The sequence below is a fragment of the Hirundo rustica genome, chromosome 6, assembly GCF_015227805.2.
Source record: "Hirundo rustica isolate bHirRus1 chromosome 6, bHirRus1.pri.v3, whole genome shotgun sequence".
In the NCBI taxonomy this organism is placed as follows: Eukaryota; Metazoa; Chordata; class Aves; order Passeriformes; family Hirundinidae; genus Hirundo; species Hirundo rustica.
The window spans coordinates 40,816,971-40,834,976 of record NC_053455.1 but is presented as its reverse complement, the minus strand read 5'-3'; the positions used below and the strand labels follow the sequence as shown (position 1 = coordinate 40,834,976).

The 18,006-nt window shown below is 47.2% G+C and overlaps 1 protein-coding gene across 6 annotated transcripts in view; it reads left to right on the top strand.

The window, feature by feature from the left end:
* Positions 1-8,208: 8,208 nt before the first annotated feature.
* PRDM11 (PR/SET domain 11) overlaps positions 8,209-18,006 on the top strand; it is a 48,759-nt gene continuing 38,961 nt past the window's right edge. For 5 of the 6 annotated variants that reach the window (XM_040067998.2, XM_040067997.2, XM_058421039.1 and 2 more), the window contains exon 1: positions 8,771-8,844. The gene's annotated coding sequence lies outside the window, so the exon portion shown is untranslated. Of the gene's footprint in view, positions 8,300-8,770; positions 8,845-18,006 lie in introns of those variants that run through there. The other variant, XM_058421037.1, reaches the window with a different exon arrangement.

The window sequence follows — 18,006 nt, the reverse complement described above, 5'->3', positions numbered from 1 at the left end:
AGACAAATCCAGAGCTTTTACTGTTTTACTTTTCAACTTGTATGTATTTTTATTGAAATTGTTCTCAGAAACACTTTTGACACTTTGTATTAACCAAACGGCCTTTTCTTCGATAAGCTTAAGTCATTAACAATGTTACTAAAGGAAAATGTCATTCGGCCTTTGAGGTAAACTGCAGCTTCCACTGAGCAAACACGGGGTTTTACCTCCACCTTTGTGATGAAGCTTTCATCATAAAATGGAAACAGCAAAGAAAATGAGAAAATAATCTTTTCTCATTAGAAAAAAGAAAAAATAGTTCTGAAATCTCTTATCAATGCAAGTTGTACCCATGAAAACATTGTTTTCAGCTCAGTGGGGACTTTTTAATGTATTTCTTCACCTTGAGCACTTTTGGTGTTCATGCTTTTGATAAATTGCCTGCTTTGAAACTACCCTGCATCATCATCATTGTTGTCACTTGTATTAGTCCTTTTATTACTTGTATTAATGGAAGATGTAGAGACTGTGAGATTACCAAAGTGCTAATCAAATGCAGAACACACACACACACAAAGTGGTTCTTCACTTAAGCACACTATGATTAGGCAGGAGACCTGGAAGACTGCAGAGTTCAGGAACAACAGCGAAACAAAAAAAGGTAGCCAGCTACTAAACAGCCAGAATTAGCTTTATAATCATGACATTCAAAGCAATAATGAAAAGGAGGCTGCCTTTTATTTACTTCTAGCTTAGGTATCTTTAAATATTTTGTCCAGTAGCCCAGGCTTTCTGCAGCCTGTTAGCCAGAGGACAAGAAAGTGTTATTTTTAAAATGAAAGCCGAGAAACCTATGCAATCACAAGCTTTAAAGAAGATACCAAGTGTCATGACAGTGGGCAACACTGTAGTTCCCTTCCACTGTTTTTCTTCAAATTCTGTTTCTGATGCAAAATTTAAGGCTCTTTCCCCCTTACATTCTTCAATGCTGTGGTTAAGCACAGTATGTTGTCCTTTAAGTGAATGGTCTTTTTACAAAGCAATTTGATTATAGTCAATTATGCTGCTATCAACAGCTGAGATTAAGGAAAAAAAAAAATAAAATCAAAGCTCTACCATTATATCCAGTTTTCTTCTCCTTACAGACCAGAAGGTCTGGACCGTCATTTTACTTTTTGTTTATTATTAGCTCCCAGACACAATAATTTTAGACTCTGATGCATCAGAATAACATGAAATGGTTTGGATTGCAACAGTACAAGCAAAAAATTACTTGGTGGTTGTTGTGGGGTTTTTTTTGTTTGTTTGTTTGTTTGTTTGTTTTGTTTTTTTTCCCCCCCTTCAAGATTTCAAAACTACATGGAAGTATTTATTTGGTGTAAATTAATTTAGTTACCTTAATTAAAATTTTGATTCAGAGTTAACTTTGATCTACATGTCTCTAATTTGGAAGAGAGAATCCTGAGATTTCTAGATCATGTTCTCATGGTATAGAGCCTGTAACATAATATGTCAGTGCTGCAGTGAATGGCAGAGGCTCTGCCTGTGAAAATCTGCTGGAATTACTTGCTTTGGAGCTCTCTGCTCTGGTCGAGCATTTGTGTCGACTTATTTTACAAAATAGCCTGCTAAGGATAACGTCAGCTAGCGGGGAACTGTTGCACAGATTGTTTGTAACATACCATGTTAGCATTTCTGGAAGAGCAACACTCTGGCCCTCCCAATAAAATGAAACTAATAAATGATGTGTGCAGGAGGCATTCCATATGGTTGTCTTTAAGCTGAACTGGAAGAGCTGCCTGACAAGGGCCATCCTCTCACAACGCAGTGAGCATCATGAGAGCCTACCCCGGCCTTCCCAGCACGGAATATCTGCAACTCCCTGGTGAGAAGAGTGAATGCAGAAAGTCAAGGTGGAGTCGGAGTCAACCGCAAGACTTGGGCTGAAGTGACAACAACCTCTCTCAAATAATGTCCCCTGCTCAGGAGCTCTGCCTCCAGGTACTGCAATAGATAAACAGCTGGCAATGAATGGGCTTTCTAGGAAGTATTTACATCTAACCTATTCAGTCATATATCAGAAAGTTAAATATGAAATTACTGATGATAAAATTCACAGGTGACATCGAGATTAGCAAATGAGGGAAGAGAAGGTGTTATGCTATCTGATCTGAGAGTGCCTGATGTCAGAATGGGCCCATTCCCAGAAAGGGATTTTGCAGGCGGTGCCATTCATGGCACTGCGAGCACAAGCCATTCCCAAGGAGTGATGGAACTCCCTCTGGGTAACAGCAGCTCTGGAAATGGTAAAAGGACAGTTTCCTGGGGAACTTTTACTGTCCTCACGTGACAACATACTGTGGTGATCCTGAAAGCATAGCTGTAAAGATACTTGCATATAAATACATATGTGTATTTTTAGTGAAGTGGATCCTATATTGCCAGGGGCAGTTCAGACAACCGTGTTTTGAAAGTGATGTTGAAAAACTGAGTGGGGCTCACAGGAAAAGCAGAAAAATAATATAAAGACTGATAAAAATATCTTTTGTTGAGAGATTTAAAGACACAAAATCATTAACTAACTCAGAAGGAAATATCTTGAATTGACTAGATAACAGCACAGATAGTATCTTCCCAGGAAGAAAATATCAATAATGTATCTAAGCATTAAAAAAAGCATAAAAAGAACCAGTGGCTAGAAGATGGATGCTGCCAAATTCGTACAGAGAATCCAAGTCCATATTTATAATGAGGAGAGGACAAAAGGAAAGATAAATTCTTTATCTCTTGATTTCTGAGGAGCAGAACTCAGTGTCTTTCTTAAAGACAACTTTATAGTTAAGCACAAGTTATTTGGCTCAAGCCAGGGTAGCTGCTTGTGATATACAGAAGTGCACATTCCTATGGACTGCCAAAACATGTGACGGGTGCCTAGAAACAAACCACCGAGTTTTGAAGTGCTTGTGAGCAGAGACATTCCTCGCTTTCCAGTCCTCAGGCCAGCTACAGAGAGACCATTTCATATGGAAAAGCAGTCCTAGTTATTCATTAAAAACATACCAGTGCGAATTCTCAGACCCTAGTGTTTGAAAAAGGCTTTGTATGTGTCTCCTCTAGTCCAAAAGATTCCAGGACTGGTCTTGGGCAAGTGATTTAATTTCTGTGTTCCTGGCTACAGTTTGACTGCTCATTCCTGCTGCCATCCCTGCAGCCCGAGGCATGGGCACCAATCTCAGTAAAAGTCTATCTACGTGCACAGATCAATACTATGATACCTAAGCAGCTTTCTTGGGTTTTTTTGCGGATTATTTTTAACCCAGTTCAGCTTTCTTCTTCAGCTCATGGCCTATGTACAGCCTTGTCAGCACAGGCAGGACTGGGTGGCCATGGCAGCACTCACCACAGAACAGGAAATCCTAAAGACACCACTGCCTTGGAGGTGCAGATGCCAAAGCTGATTCCCTGGCTTGTTACTGCCAAGGGAAAGGTCTGGCTTTCCTCCTCTCCCCTGACAGCATGGTTCCACCACCACCTCCTTTTGCTGATGTTGGCAATTGCTGGGTTAGGCATGTGGCTCAGAGGGGGCAGCCCGAGGGACTGTGACTGCTGGAGCGACTCTCCCTGCCTGCTGCATGATGGCATCTCTACCATCAGACATACACTCAATTGCCTGTACAGCTCTACAGCGTTCCCAGGAAGGGCTCCATACACCATTCTAAACCCCAGGCAGGGTCATCCCTCCCTCCCCACTGTCCCTAGCCGTGCCTCTTCCTGCAGAGCTGCTGTGGCCATGGCATGGGCAGGCTCAGCCCTTCAGGCAGTGGCAAAACTGCCAAGGCTGGAGAAGACAGTAAAGGGTAGAAGATTGCACCCAGAAGTTTCTTGCTTACCAGTTGAACTCAGCAATATTCATCAGCCTGCTTGGAGAATTGTTCATTAGGCTTAATCCAGTGAAACCCATAACTTCAAGGAGAGCAATGCATTGCTAAAGGATTCGTATTCTTCTGCCGATAACAGTGGAAGACTCACATAGCATGATGAGGAAAAACACCCAGCACTGCTGGGTGAAGGTCATCACCGCTTCTATTGTACAACAGAAATAAAAACACAAGCTGCAGCTCTGCACAGTTACGTGCTCTTCAAAGAGCTCTTCCCCCGCACCTCATTCAGAGGCTGTCCCACCCTGCTACAGTAATTTGTAACTATGGGCTTCTGGCCGAGTTTCCTTCTCAGTCATGTAATTTCCTTTTCTTTTGTGGGCCATTTTCAGATTTTCAAAGGGAAAAGTTTGTGTTCTGCTGCACTATCCAATAACCTATGAATGTGGAAGTGTCCCTGATTTTGGTGTGGCCTATTAACAGACTTTTTAAGGCTGAGGTATGTTTAACAGCTAGAGACACACTGACTGAGAGCATCAGCACTGTGGTCCTGCAGTGTTTTTTCTGTGTGCCAGAGAAAAGCTGCCTGGGTAATAGCGGTAGGATTTTCCTTTCTGCTTGTAACTGAGTGACCTTTCCTGGAGGAAGATGAAGTTTGGCCCCAAGCAACCAGTTTCTTGGAGCCTGGGAAGCAGATGTCTCTTGGTATTGATGCGGTCACATATGATGTCGACAATCTTAAATGAGAGAATACTCAGTAATGTCAAGGCTGCTGCATGTTGCAGCTTTCAGAAGAACCTGAGCACTTTCCTACCTTTCCTTAGGCACCCTGTTGAAGACAGCCAGGCATCCCCCACCACCCCACACCCCTAGCACAAGTTCTGACTTCCACCCTCTTTGCAGTATTGTGCCTGAGACACTGGGTGTTTTTAGGTAAGCTCATTCCACAAAATCCAAACTCTTCTGGAGCAGGGGTCAGATTTTGCACCTGTCAGATGTACCTGCCAGCTCCCAGCACCTGGAGCTCTGAAGACCATTTAAGTGCATTTTTTGAAAAGCTTGATTCGGTTTCACCCACTCTTGCAAGCATTGTATTGTATACTTTGGCTAAAAGTTCAGTGTCAGTAGAAGAAACTTTTGCCTCTGCAGGAGAATATCCAGCATTTCATGGAAGAACAGATTTGACAGTATAATGCTAGAAAGCCAACACCTAATTAGACATTCATTTTGTCAACACCTAATCAGACAGTCATTCTGAACTGATGTTGCCATTTGCAAAGTTTTATTCTGAGAGCCCGTCAGACAGAGGAGAATTGGTATGGGTGGAGCAGTAGGGGCTGAATGTGCTCATTAAAAAAAAAAAAAAAAAAAAAAAAAAAAAATTCTTTATAAGGGAGGAGACAGCTTGTTGGAGAAGGGAAGACTTTTCAAGCTTCGAAGGTAACTTTTTTGCAGAGAGAGTACAAATTTGCACTGCCTTTCATAATTTGTTTCTAGATAAAAAAGATACAAAATCTTCTTCATGGGGATTTTATTTCCAGATGGGATGAGTTGACCTTGGCTGGACCCCAGGTGTCTACCAGAGCTGTTCTACCACTTCCCTCCTCAACCAGACAGTGGAGAGAAAATACAACTACTAAAAGCTCAGGGGTTGAAATAAAACAGGGAAAGATGACTCACCAATTACCATCAAGGGCAAAACTGACCCTACTTAGGAAAATTAGCTTATTACCAATCAAATCAGAGAAGGATAATGGGAAGTACAAACTAAATATTAAAACACCCTTCCCCACCCCTCCCTTCTGGGCTGAATTTTACTTCTGAGTTCTCTAACTCCTCCCTTCCACCACTGCAGGGGGAACAGGGAGTGGGGGCTGCAGTCATTTCATCACACATTTCCTTTTATGCTCCTTCCTCTTTAGAGGGACTTCTCCTCACATTCCTTCCCTGCTCCTGTGTGGGGTCCCTCCCACAGGCTCCAGTTCTTCACAAACTGCTCTTGTGCAGGTCCCCTGCAGGGTCTCAAGTCCTGCCAGCAAGCCTGCTCCAGTGTGGGTTCTTCTCTCCACAGGTCCACAGGTCTTGCCAGGAGCCTGTTTCCAGCGAGGGCTTCCCAAAGAGCCACAGCCTGATTTGAGCATCCATCCATTCTGGTGTGGGGTCCTTCAGAGGGCAAAAGTAGATATCTGTTACCCCGTGGGCCACCATGGGCTGAAGGGACACACCTTGCCTCACCATGGTGCTCTCCACAGGCTGCCAGGGAATCTCTGCTCTGGCACCTGGAGCACCTCCTCCCCTCCTTCTTCAACTGACCATGGTGTCAGGAGAGCTGTTTCTCTCATATACCCACTCTTCTCCCGGGCTGTAGTTGCTGTTGCGGTTTTTCCTTCCCTTTTTAAACGTGTTATCACAGTGGTGCTTCCACCACCACTGATGGACACAGCCTTGGCCAGCAGCAAGTCTGGCTTGGATCTGGCTGGACTCGGCTCTGTCAGACATAGGGGAAGTCTGGGGCAGCCTCTCCCAGAAGACAGCCCTGTAGCCTCCCCACTACCCAAACCTTGCCACACAAACCCAACACACTATTAAACATATAAAGGCAACTGGCACACATTAAAACCAGACAACTCCCACCAATAAATTAGCATGGCTGTGTTTGCAGGAAGACATAATAGCTGCTATTTATATTGCACTTACATATTTAATTTTCTTTACAAATAGAAGCTTTATGCCTCCCTTTGAGCCTCCTTTTGCAGCCTTTGACTACAATAGCTACAACTAAACTATTACTCCAAATTAGCCTGGCGTTCAGCGTGCATTTGTATTGCTTGCATGATTTTTATTGTTTTTTTAATTATTATATTTCCTTTTGGTTCATTCATCAATCATATTTACAAACCCATTGTTGCACTTACTGCCAGTTGAGTGTTCTCACACATTTCAGCACACAGACCGAAACTGCAAACTAGGGCAGCTCTATTAGGATCTCTAATATTTCTGAGGAGTCTGAAGGTGCTGACAGCTTATGGTCTTTCCAAGGCAAGTGCAAGTGCCTCAAAGTCCATCTATCTGCCGTTACTGGAAGGGGTAAAATGACACCGCACGCTTCTCCTCTGAGAAGGAATCCTCTCCCCAGAGGTTAGAAATGGGGAACAAAAAGCAAACTACAGCTGGAGATGGAGATCTGATGACTGATACTCGCTTGAACTTCCAAATAATCATCTGTGCCACACTGGCTGCTTTTGCAGAGAGCTTATTTTGAGCCGGAGTTGATTACCTTCCTTGTTGTTTTGCCAGACAATTTAAATTAAGTGATACATCAAGACCTAACCCTGAAGTTCTGCCACCCCACGACGCTCAGTGAGAGCAGGGGAAGCAGCTCAAGGATGGCAGAAGCAGGCCTCTATTTCGCTTGGGCTATATACTTTTTTAACTTTTTTTTTGCCCTCGCTCAGTTTTTCTCTTCTTTGCACTCGCTTTATATAGTAGGCACTTCAGGGTGGAGAGTATCAAGAAAGAATTTATTTCTCAGGGCTGCAGAAAACGGTGTTTCTCAGGGCTACAGAAAAAGGGAAGTAGTTCCAAGAATCCAAGCCGGCACATTGTCACCACAGCCCTCTTTGCATACAAGTCCACTGTCAACCGAAGGAACTGGAAAATTATAGCTATTTATCCATTCCTCTCTTCCCCCCGCCCCCCCCCCCCCCCCGGTTGTGCCTCTTTTGGCGAAGCTGAAGAGTTCGCATTGTTTCAAATTTAATACTTGCAGATGGTTTTATTTAGAAATTATTTTATTGGTGAGACATGCTTCCTCCGTTTATTAAATTGTGCCTACTCCTTGTCATCCGTCATGTTGCCCGCAATTTCTGCACAGAGCTCGGGGGTAGGGTTTATTGTTACTGTTGCTGTTGGGTGGGTTACTTCTTTTGTTGTTTTTTTGGGGTGGGGGGGGGAGGTGTAATTTGAAATACGATCGAGCTCCGAACGCCGGGGAAATTCCGCGTCTTCTCATTCACTTTTCCCGCGGACGAGCATGAGGTTCCCGACGGGCGGGCAGAGCCGCGGGGTGCAGCCGGGGGGACAACTCCGCCCCTGGCCCCGGCCGGCGGGGGAGCGCCGGGGCACGGCCGCGGGCGGGGGTCACGTCTGGCCGCCGTGCCCCGGAGCGGGCGGCCCCGAGGGCGCGGGCGGGCGGCCGGATCCCGCTCCGCGGGGCCCCGCGGCGGCTGCCGGGCGGCGGCAGGTGGTGGCCGGGGCAGCGCCCGGGGGGCAGCCCGGCGGCTCCGCCGGGACGGGCCCCCTGGGCCGGCGGCTCCTCCCGCGCCGTGCCCGCGGGCCGTCCGGGCGGGTTCCGTCCTCCGGAGCTCCCCCGAGCCCCCGGCCGGCCGCGGGCGCCGATCGCCGGCGGCTCCGCGCGGAACTCGCAGGCTCCGGAGCAGGAGGTGGGAACCGCGGGCGGTTCGGGCTTGCTCGGCTTCTTCTGCGTTTGTTTTTTGGTGGTTGTTGTTTTTTGGTTTGGGTTTTTTTTTTTTTTTTTTTTTTTTTTACCCTTGCTGTATGCGGCTTTTGGGGTTTGTTTTTTTATTATTTTTTCCCCTCCTCTTTTCCCACCGCGGGTATTTGGAAGGAAAGCGGGAATGCCGCGGCCCCGGGAGAGCCTCGGCGGGCCGGGCCGGGCCGGGCCGGGCGGGCCGGCGGCGCCTCCCCCCGGTTCGGGGGGTCCCCGGGCTCGGCCCCCGAACGCCCCTCTCTTCCGTTCTCCATGTCATTTCCTGTGCTAATAAGATGGTGGTCACGGCCGGGAGGGAGGGAGCCGCCGCCGCCGCCTCCGCCGAGCCCGGCCCGGCCCCGGGACCCGTCCTCGCCTGGGACTAGCCGGCGGGGCCGGCGGGGTGGGAGGGCGCAGCCAGCCGGGCTCCCCCCGCCCCTCCCGGGCGGAGCGGGCCCCCCGACGCCGAGGCGGGCTCCCCGCGCCCGCAGCGCCGAGGTGAGTCAGCCTCGCTGGTAGCCAAGGTGGCCACGAAAATGGCTGCGGAGCGCGGGGGGGAACCCGTCCCAGCCCGGGGGGGGGGGAAAGGTCCGGCCGAGGGGTGCCCGCAGCGGGCGGGGCGGCGGCGAAGACCCGCGGGCATAGGTATCGCCCTCCCCCCTCCTTTCCCCGCCCGCCCCGCTTTTCCCCCTCGGGGCGGGCTGCGCGGGGCCCGGCCCGTCCCCGCCGCTCCCGCCGCGCCGCTCCCGCCCGCGCCGCGGCTGCGCCCGCCCGCGGCCGCCAGCGGGGCCGGCGACTGACGCGGCCGGCGGCCAATGGGCGGCGGGGGCGGGCGGGTGCGCGCCACATTGGAACGCGAGGGCGGGGCGCTCCCGGGCGGCGGCACCCCCGGGACGCACGGGAACCACCCCCCCTCCCCGGGACACACGGCCGCCCCCGGGACCCACGGGCACCCCGGGACCCACGGGCACCCCGCCTGCGGCATCGCCCGCGACCCGTGCACAGCGCCAGGGCAGAGCTGCCCTTGTGCCGCTCAGCCGGGGTGCCCTCTGAACTCGCCCAGAAAAACTCCCTGTGCACCTACTTGGGCCGCCTTCTCTCTGTGTATTTTTTTTTTTTTTTTTTTAAGTTACAAAATTTCTCCAAGTTTCTTTGCAAATGGTCCCATATCGCTGATATTTCAGGGGGAAGTGGAAGATGCCTCCAGAGTCCCCTTTCAGATCCCTGACAAAAAAAAAAAAAAAAAGAAAGCGGGCCTGTGGGCAAAACTGTTGGCTCAGTGTTCCTTCCTCTTTTTCCTGTGATTAATGCTTCTCATTAGTGGGAGGAGAACTGGCAGAACCAGCTTAAAAAAATACCAGCCTAACTGTAAGATAGGATTGTTTTCCGGCGCTGCAGGTGTGTGCAGTGGTTTGTTGAGCAGCAAAGGAGCCCCAGCACAAAATACCAGCAGCCCCCTGGATCCGGTCCTGCCAGCAAGGTTTAACTCCCTGTGAGACTGGCGGAGCACAAGCTCGCTCTCTGGGTTGGGCTTCACCCAAATGTCCCCTAAATTTCCGTTTGTCTGATGACCAAGATTTTAAGCAGTGAAAGTGGAAAGGGAAATGAGTCTCCTGGTGTTCTAGTGAATTGTGTATAAACCCCACAACAGACAAGCATGCCTGATGAGGATGGTGTGCTTCTGCTTTTCAAGTGTAAGCTGCAGTCAGAAACAAAAGTATTGAGATGATGGGTGTTTGCTTCTTGTGGGGGGAGCTTTTGGACCAAAGGTGCTCCTGCTCTAGAGGGAATAGTTTAGCACAGGGCTGAGTGGCATGGAGCCTTGAAATACATTCAGCCTGCGAAGAATTGAAAGGTTGGTGTGGACTCTGTTAGCAAAGGAGGGGTTGGCTGCTGGAACCACTCAGCAGGGAGGATTTGAGGTAGCCATGGGGGATGCCGAAGTTTGCCCTGGCTCTTGGCTAAATGCTGAATTGACCGATCTCACTGCAGCGTGGAGTAGCAGGACCAGGGCAAGTCATTGTTCCCTCCTGCCCAGGAGTCATGTCAAGGCTGCTGCTCCTTCCAGCTGTTTGTGGAGCATTAAGGAGGTCCTGAGGCTCCTGATTCAGTGCTGGCTTGCTGCAGAGCTCTCTGGTTTTGGGATACCGGCCTGTTGTTCCTCTAGCATCTTTGTGGACCGTGCATGAAGCATGGTGCTTTCTGGTGCAGTTTATGGGGGATTCTCATTGTGAGCCTTATTGGTCACTGATAGCAGCAATTACTTGCACTCTTTTAGCAAGTAAAGGGGAGGATAATTCCTGATTTTAAATAATGAGGGCAAAAGCAAGGACTTCCTTGGAACCTGATTTTTTATGAATTCATCCAAGGTCCACCTTACTGGGATGGAATGGGGGCAGCTTGTTGCTCATATTCCTTGCTGCATAGTGATGGAACTGCTTGAAATTGGTAGGAGAAGTGTAAAGGTTGTGAGCACTGCAGGAGGAGCCTGAAGCAGGAGGGCTCCTGTGCTGCAGCAGGCTGGCTTTGCTATCAGGAGGGATACAGGCATTGTGGTGAGTGGAAGTTGCCACTCTGAGTCAGGAATCAAAGTCTGTATATTAATGAGAAATACAACAAGCCCAGGCAAGAGAGGTCTTTGATCTTTTTATAGAGAGTACCATGTACAGTTTATCCTTCTGTGGGCTTTTTTTTAATATTCTTTTTCCTTTTCGTAACTTCTTTCTCATGCTGGTTAATTCCCAAGTGGAGTTGTGGTGTTTTAAGTCTGTTTTTTTTCCATGTCCGTTTATGCAAGAATAGTATATGCTTTTACCTAACTATTCTTAAATTTGCTGTTAGCAGGGCCTGTCCATTTGTGCTACTAAATCATTTCCAGAGTTCTTAAAACACTGCATAATATTTGTGACGTTTTGGTGTAGTGTATTTAAAATCATTACTGCCAATCCGGTGGTGTCACATGGATGTGAAAAATTGCATGGAGAAACTAAATGTAGTCCCAAAGACAAAACTGTGTGAGTTTGTTTTTTGTTTTATAATCAGTTAATAATGCTGTGTGGTAACTTGGGAACCTTCAGAAGGAAGAAATAGGCTGCTAAAAGTTGGATCTGAAGATACAAGGCTGGGTAGCAGTGAGAAGTAATGACTTGTTCCCAGTGGAGTGAGTGCAGGTGGGAACTTCTGATGCCTCGTCTGCACTGGGAGTATGTGCATCTGAGACCTGTGGTTTTCCTAAGTAAAGCCAAAACAAGCAAATATCACTTCTACTCTTCAGTTTGCATTGCATTTTTCTGGCATTTTAAGAAATCTGGAGTCAGGGTTTGCTTGATGTATCTTCTTGCATCAGTGCTGAGTTACCTGCTCTGTTCTCTCAGCTGAGCACAGACCCCGGGGCTGAGAGATTCTAGAGCCGCAGGGGTAACCAGTGAAGGAGAGTTGGCACGTGCGATATCCGCTGGCATTGAGCAAGTGGCAGAATTCCTGCTGGCCTGCAACTGCGCAGCCCTGCTGTGGGATGCTGCCTTTACTGCTTCATGTTTCACCCCTTGTCATGCCCCTGGCGTTTCTCACTGTAAGTGCGTCTGTACAGCGCTCCTGCCTGAGGCTCTCTTGTAGTGGGTGAAGTTTCTTGGACCAGAGCTCTTGTGCAGCTGCAGACAGTTTTAAGTGTCTCCTCTTGCACTGACCCCTCTGCAGTAGTGGAGTAGAGAAGGCTTTAATTTCACGGGGTTCTCTGTTCTCCCTGTGACCTCTTCTCTGCTACCAAAGGCGTTTTTAAATAAAGCCTCTAGAGAAATGTTCCTTCTAAAGCTACGTAGTAAAATGTGGCTTTTCAGGAATTCCTGCTAGTTAAACTTGTCTGTGCAAGTGGATTCCAGTAGCAAGTCCAACCACCCTAAGAAAAGCAGAGGACAAGGTGAGAGGTTCGTGTCATCCTGTATGGCATCTTTGGAAAGATGAAGGAAAAGTGCTTTGGAAAGGGAAGAATTTTGCAGGTACAGAGGCCAAAGAGCAATGGAAAACAGAGCAGTCCTGTGTCATCTTTGAAAGGTAGAGGCTGCCAAGGTGGCTGGAGAAGAAACCTGGTGAAGAGAGCAGCACCAGTGTCCCATGCTGAAGAAGTTTTTAACGCCCACCATGTGAGGGACAATACTGATAGAAAAGACTGGGAGAATTGAGAGCACAAAAGCAGAGATGAAGGCAAAAATTTTGACTTGGCAACTAGAATAACATTTTCCATGTGGTTTTTTAGAAGCCTGGTTGCTGTCCTCTGCACGTAGGCTTTGAGGTTCAGCTATTATTGAAGGTGGTACTAGTACAGGCATTTTTCCAACTTCCATCCCAAGCTCTTCACGTAAGTACAAAAACATAGGTTTCTGCAGAGACAAACAATTAAAAATATTGATGCTTAAAGCTTTGCTGTTGTGTTTTCTTGGTCATCTCTCTGTTTGGGTGGGCAGGATAACTTGTATCCTTCAGAGCTGTTGCCGAAAGGGCACTTCTCTCTGCAAGGCTGGGAGGCAGTACTCTGGCAGTACTCGGGCTCAGAACAGTTCTGTGCAGTCAGAAGGTAAAAGCATTATAGATATGAGCGAAGGTTTAAGCTGCAGGAGCTGGCAGCCTGCAGCAGTCAATCAGTAATGCATACTGCAGAACTGTTTCATTGCAGTTCCTCGCTCATGGACAGCCGTCAGTAAGGGGCCCATCAGAAGGGTCTGTCATAAGCCAAGTTGTCCACTTTGAGCATGCTCTGCTAAATGGTTTCCTTTCTCTGCCCCCTTTTTTCTCTCTTCCTTAGGCTTTGACTTTTCAGCAAGGCTAGCTTTCCTTCGCCTGTAGTGACTTGTTCCAGAGGAGGGACTGCTGTTCTATAGCCTTGGCATCTAGCCCTGCTGGGGCTGCCGCTCCCAGCACTCACCTTGCTGCCTGCGCTGCTGTCAGCTGTGGCTGGCTTCTGCCCATGGAAGCCTGGCAGGGGGTAGTGAGGGAGATGTATAAGGACAGAGTGGTAAAAGTTCATGGGAGGTGATGTGCGGGATTAACTAGCGCAGCAGCTCTAGGGTTGCTGTAATTAGCTTCCCTGAGCACCAGCAGTGCTCCTGCCTTGCGCAGTGGGGAGATGAGGCTCTGAGCATCCTCTGCTGGTCCCCAAGCCAGGTCATCTCTGTGGGCTGCAGGGCACTGGCTCCAGGCACCCGACTGTGGATCAGCATGTCTGGGGCACACAGCTCCAATGGTCCCCCACTAACACCCTTTCAGAGTGTTTCAGAGTGTTGAAGGCTGCTGTTTAGAGATTTGGACTGATGGCCAGGGCCATCAGTCATTTGCAGGCTGATAATCAATATGAAATATTTTCCAATACATTCCTTTTTTAGTACAATGAAGCTTACTTTGAAAGTGTATCATATAAGCTGCATCATAAATATGCTGGGTGGAGTTAAATGTAGTCCTTCAACTGCAGACTCAAAACTAAGTATTCACAGCATCTTCCTTGAAAGGCAGCCTAAGTTTGACCCAGTATGTTCCTCTTTATGCCTTTCATTTGTATAGACCTTGACTTCCTCATGTCTGTGTATATCCAGGAGATTTGTTGTTATTTGCGTTTTTAAATTTCTTTTCTCCTCATGCTGCTGGAGTACTTCATGTCTGCTGCTTTCTTTGACTTGGAGACTCCTTGCATGGAAACGCTAATGAGAATGCTAAATATGCCGCAGTTTGCAGAGTCCTTTTATCAATTCAGGGGAAATTAATGAAAACACTTGGAAACTGACTGAAGGAAAAATCAATACTGATGACACAGAAGCATACTTCTGTGAGCAATAAAATATGTTCTGTAGTTGTCATGTTTCACACCTAGGCTTGCCGATTATCTTTTCCTAGATCAAATTAGTTCAAACAGCTTTTGAAGACTAGAAGCTTTTAAATTACTAATTTTCTCTTCCCTTTGTGATTGGTAAGACAACATTATTATGTGTGATATGTTTGTAAGTCACTTTTTTCCTTGAAAATTCTGCCTCAGGTAGTGAAGGGCCGCTGTGTGGGTGTAGAGGTGCCTGACCCTCAGCGCAAAGTCCCGCCAGCTAATGGTGCATCGCTGTTGCGAAGGTGGTGCCTCCAGAGCAGCAGATCCACTGGATGCACTGAGAGAGATGCTAACATATCCTCTCTAGCTGTGATGCAGTTAACTGGTGACTGGCTGGGTGGTTTTTTTTAACAGGTCTCATTCCTACTCAGGTGTTGAGATGTTGCTTTTGAATTCTTCTAGGATAGTTGGTGAATGTTTGTAGTCCCCTAGTGACTTGCACACATGAAGGTATTTCTGTGCAAGCCAGTACCTTTATGTAGAAGGTGCACTTAAGGTTGCACATATAGAACAGAAGTGCTTGGCCCTTGCTGGAAATGTATTTCTAGTTAGCTGTGTTAGGATATACAGGATCTGAACACCCCTCTCTGTGTATGGAAGGGAATGTGCAGATCAAATTGTGGTGGTGGTGAATTCAGCACACGGATATCTGGTTTCTTGGCAGATCTGACACTGGGAGTATCTGGACTGCTGCCTGCCCCAAGGAAAAGGGGGTCGGTGTGACCCATGCTCAACCACTACTCATCCAAGCCGTGTAACATGAGTCCCTAACCTGCAGACAGATTTACCAGCTCTGAATAATGTCTGTTGTGCTGTGAGATCTTATCTTCCTAATGGCCTGCAGGAGGGTACAAACGAGGAGAAATAAATACTGCTCTTGCTTTTGCTTCCTCTGCGTTTTGTGGAACGGTTGATGCATTCTCATTTTGCCTGCTGTGTTTGTTAGTGCTTTTAAAGGACTGAGCTACTTTGTTAGAATTTTGGGAACAAGTGAAAGTAAGATCTGCTCCTACCTCCTCATTTTCTCCCGCATACTCCTTCCCTTTTTGCAAAACAAGTAAGAAGGGAAGGGGCATCCTGCCATGTCCCGAAGTGCAAGTAGAGTAAAACCGCTGTAACAAGCATATAGAGGAACTGTCCTGTAAAATCCTTCCACAGAAACAGGTACTAACTTGATAAATGGTGCCAAAGCAGGATTTTAGCTTTATTTTACATCTTTGCTCATGGGTCCCAATGGAATGGGGATTCCCCTGCACCTGAAACTGCCTGCCTAGAGATATTGGTGCTCAAGAGGTGCTTTACAGTTTTACATTTGATTCCTGAAGCTTTTGAGTTGGGTGGTGGGAAGGGGGCATTGTTCAATAACCAGGTGCCTCCTGGAAATCCAGAGGTCTCTTGGAGGAATAGAAGTTTCTCTTCGGCCTTTGGGATAAAGAGCTTTGGGTTGTGATTTGTAAGTAATACAGTCTGCCCAAGAAACTTTCTGTCATGTGACTGTATCAAGAGTGAAACCGTGTTTTGTGATTCCTGACAGAATTTAGCAGGAGTCTTACAGAAAAATCGCTGGTATATGTAAAGGCAGACCAGCATTTGGTCGTTGCTGTTGAGTGTGTTGTTGGTTTTGTGCAGGAAAAGGGAGCCCTGGCAAAATGCACTGAGTTTTCTGAGTTGCTGGGGCAGTTTGATTTTAGTGCATAGCTTGGCCATGGCTCACAGATGTGCGTGCAAGCCTGTCCATCCATTTGGTCTTTTGACACCACTAAACATTCCCCAGTGGAAGAAAAAGACAGCATACTGCAGGTAATCTTTCTTTTTTAAAGAAAGGAGAAGCTGGAACTCTGGAAAAGTGTTGAGTGAAAGGCTGTCTTGTTAGAAGATGGATGTGCTTTCAGAGGGGCTAATTTTGACGCTAAGGAAATATATGTAGAGCTGATTGCTGGCCAGGTGCCAGTGACTGAAGGGCACGGGAGGCTGAAATGCCAGGCAGTGCTGGTAGTGCTGGCACTTCAGCCCATGACGGTTGGTTTGCATGAATTATCTCTCTGCCTTCTAGCTAATTTTATCCTGTTGATTTTCATGAATCATTTCCCATCTCTGTGGGTTAGAAATTAAAGTGGAAGTTTGCTAGCCAGAATAGCCACATCTGCTATTTAGAAACTAATGTCTGGGGTTTGCTTCCTGCCCACCCCCATGCCTTCCCTTCCCTTTCCCTTTTTACCTCCATCATTGTTGAAATACATGAATCACTGGTGTTGCTCACCCACAAAAACTTTTCGGCTGACCAGTCTGCACAGGTGCAGGGGTCTTCTGGGTGCATGTGACCCCTCTGTGGGCGGTGGGGCTAGCAGGCAGATGCTCAGTGCTATGTGGCAGGGTCCCAGGTGCACAGTGATGCTGGCAGGACCTGACCAGGCTATCTTGAATTTCCTGCACATGCTTTATAAAACATTAAAGGCACTCCAGTGTTTTTTCCCTCTCCCCAACACAGCAGAAGAGCAGGAGTGTGACAGTGGCCCAGCCTGTCGTGTACCTACCAAACACTTCTCTCCAGCTTTTTTGTCTGTCCATGAATGAGAGTAAAAGGTCATTTGGGCAGTAAATTCACATCTCTGCTTCCCTTTGTTGAGCTGTGTGCTCTTGACTGCCATTGTGGCTGACAGCTGGGCCAGCAGCAAGGGAAGGATAAGTTCATTATCCAGAAGTTGAGTGGGATCCAGGGACCCACATGGGAGTTGCGCAGCGTGGGGTCCTGTTGGTGAGCAGTTTTGCTAAGGAAAAAAGCACATTCACTTGAAATATAGTGAGCACGAGATGAATGAGAGGAGGTCTCTAGCTTGCTTATGTTCACTTTTAATCAGTCTTGGTGGATCACAGCAAATGCAGGAGACTGAATGAGTGATTTTGTTGGGACAGTTTTGAAAATCGCCGAGTGGATGGCCCAGGAAAATATAAGATGGGTAGCATGACACCAATCCTGAGTGAATATAAAGTTATTCATGCCTGAATGTCATGAAAAGTGTTTTGTAATTCTTAAAAAGGTCTGATTTTATTCTTTGAGAAGCTTACTGTTGGTTTAAAGAGAGGTCTCTACATGTGATATATATTTCCATAATAAAAGGCAGCTAACTCGGTGTGTGAGAACCCAATTAATATCCAATGCCAGAGAATATCAGTAAAATATATGTCACTTTGGAAGTGAAGGTAGCGACTGATAGAGAACCAGCATCCAATAAATAAACTGAAGTGGCATTATAAACAGTAAGAGGGATGAAGGATCCTCTAAGCTAAAGGACAGTACTAGCATACTAATAAATCAACTGTTTGAGGAGTAACTTTAAGATGAAGGTAGAAAATATCTTTACAGCATCAAAAGATCATGGTCCTGGCATTGCCACCTTAGACGAGGGGAGCAAATAATCCAGCTATTTTAAGCTAGAGCTTGATCATTTTACAGAAGAGTCTCTGCAACATGATATGTGGAGGCTATGTTTTCAAAGAAGTAGACTTGATGACCCTTCTCTTCAGATAAGGGGAAGGGAGAAGCCAGTTCTGCTTGACACTTACTCAGTGATGCAGAAGAAGACGTGACTCATCACTGGCAAAATGTGTAGATGAAACATGTTTGGTGAATTGTAGCTGTTGATAGGGGCAGGATGGTGTAATGCAGTTTGTTTGGTAAATGGGGTTATTGAAACCGAATCATTTTCGCACAGACAAGTGGAGATTTATGAACCTGGAAAGGCATGTCCTGGACGTGATCTGTGAAGGGAGGCTGTGTCCTGAGCAGGCCCATGCGA